The sequence below is a fragment of the Sardina pilchardus genome, chromosome 10 (assembly GCF_963854185.1).
Source record: "Sardina pilchardus chromosome 10, fSarPil1.1, whole genome shotgun sequence".
NCBI classification, from domain to species: Eukaryota; Metazoa; Chordata; class Actinopteri; order Clupeiformes; family Clupeidae; genus Sardina; species Sardina pilchardus.
Window position 1 is genome coordinate 30,517,223 of NC_085003.1, and position 2,500 is coordinate 30,519,722.

Here is a 2,500-nt window from a genome sequence, read left to right on the forward strand (position 1 = left end):
CTCTCTCTCACACACACACACACACACACACACACACACACACACACACACACACACACACACACACACACACACACACACACACACACACACACACACACACACACACACACACACACACACACACACACACACACAAGACAGGGGGGAAGCGTGTCGGTGATGTTTTTATGATGAATAATAAAAAGTAAGCTTGTATCGTCCCTGAGAAGGTAAGGCTGCCTGACACTGTTGCCAGTCTCTGAGCCACTCAAAGGTAAACAATGTGACTCATTCATTCCAGACCTATCAAATAACAAGACCTCACCTTCTGTTGAAAAGATATATTCAATGCTTTTTATTTGTAGGTGTTTGCAGTGCAAATGTGTGTGTGTGTGTGTGTGTGTGTGTGTGTGTGTGTGTGTGTGTGTGTGAGTGTGAGAGAGAGAGAGAGGAGAGAGAGAGAGAGTATGTGCAGCACTGTTGATGAATTCTTTCTGTTGATAAATTCTTTCTTAGTGTGTGTGTGTGTGTGTGTGTGTGTGTGTGTGTGTGTGTGTGTGTGTGCATGTGGCATGTGTGACTGTGAATGTACACATGTGCATGTGACTGAGTGTGACTGTGAGTGTCTGAGTGTTAAGTATGTGTGTGTGAAAGAGAGACAGAGAGTGTGTGTAAATGTGTGTGTGTGTGTGTGTGTGTGTGTGTGTGTGTGTGTGTGTACACCATGTGTTCCACCCCTGAGGTCTGGCTCTGAGAGATAGCACCTCGCCAGCATGCGGTATCTTCTTCCATCTGATAACAAAGAACCCTCTCCATCTCTCCAATCTCCTACCACAGATCACAATGGAACACACACACACACACCCCCACAACCTACTCCTGTCCCAGTTCTTCCTAAGCCCCCTGGGACACCTGAGGCAGATCCCCACCACCTCCACCTCCTCCAGAACATCCACCCACCCACCTACCCCACCCTCATTTTTGCCCCCATCGTCTCCTCTCTGCTCTGCTGAGCTCTGAACCGAAGCCTCTGGTCCCCTTGCTTAGTATATAACCCAGCTGTGTCCTAGTGTCCTACCCCACTCCTGGTAACCATCTTGGGGCAGCCGTGGTGTACTGGTTAGCGCATCGGGCTTGTAACCGGAGGGTCGCCAGTTCGATCCCCGACCAGTCCACCACGGCTGAAGTGCCCTTGAGCAAGGCACCTAACCCCTCACTGCTCCCCGAGCGCCGCTGGTTGGGCAGGCAGCTCACTGCTCTGGGTTGTGTGATTCACCTCACTGTGTGTTCACTGTGTGCTGTGTGTTCACTAATTCGGTTGAATTGGGTTAAATGCAGAGAACTGAATTTCCCTCACGGGATCAAAAAAGTATATATTCTATTCTATTCTTCTATTCTAGTGTGCTGGTGTGGGGAGGTGCTGACTGCACAGTGTTGGTGCAATTTGCAAATGTGTGGCATCTCCAGGGAAATGAGCGATGTTCCACCCGCACACTTAAAGTAAGAGGCTTTTCCCTGGACAAGGAGGCCTTAATTGTCGGTGTTTCCTTTAGTTTATTTTAAAGCCAGATACTGTAGATAGAAAGAGAGATAGAGGGATAGAATGCAAGAAAGAAAGATAGACAGAAAGAAAGGGAAGGGAGAGTAAGGAAGGAGGCAAAAAGAGAAGGGGGCTTGTTTAAGTAGGTCCCTTCTGAAAATCTCTGTCTCCATTGCCGGATTCAGCAGTGCATCTATAATGAATCAGCTCATTGTGTTTTCATACAAGTTTCCCAGCCCAGCAAATGAGACCCGGGCCAATGGAGGGAGAACCAGAAGATCTTAAGAAAAGCACGCAAAGCTGCAGCACAGTCAGGGCCAGATGTACTAAGACAGCGCTAATAGCGAGTTTTTGTATGCGCAGAGTGCGAACGCTGTGCCTTGCTATATTGCGTGGAATTTACTAAGCCATCACTTCATTACGTTAACTGCGTTCAGTGCCGCCCGTTCCCGCCCCCTTTACCACGCCAATTGCGCGCATGCAGAGCTGAACAACGAGCGCAGACTGCGCAGTTGAATATTGCAACATTAAAAAGAATCAAAGTTTAGCGATCATACATGATACAAAGAGATTTGTCAACGAGCATCGACAGACAGAGTAGGCCTAGTAGTTATTCAAATCCACTTAAAAATACTTGAACTATTTACTGCACGTAGACTTGGGATATGACTTAATGCCTAGTCTAACAGATTGGGAAGTGTAGGCTATGTCATGAAAGAGAAAATACGATTTTAGAGAGGCAAACAAAAGTTAAGGTTGCTTTTGACATAGTACAATGAAGAAAACGGATGCTCTGAATATTGATTCAGCTGTCTCTAAAAGTTTTTCTAATAGACGCATTTAACCGCAATCTCGATTACACCTGCTTTCAGAAGGCGGAAGTTTTTCAACGCAAAATAGACGTGCGCTGTTTTCATACATCTGGCGGAATACTTAATCAATCGCTATTAGCACCTCTCCTCCCCTGTACTTGCGCGT

The 2,500-nt window shown here is 46.8% G+C and overlaps 1 protein-coding gene across 1 annotated transcript in view; it reads right to left on the bottom strand.

Moving 5' to 3' along the window:
* cdh13 (cadherin 13, H-cadherin (heart)) overlaps positions 1–2,500 on the bottom strand; it is a 441,270-nt gene that overhangs the window by 285,547 nt on the left and 153,223 nt on the right. The gene's annotated exons all lie outside the window — the stretch shown is intronic.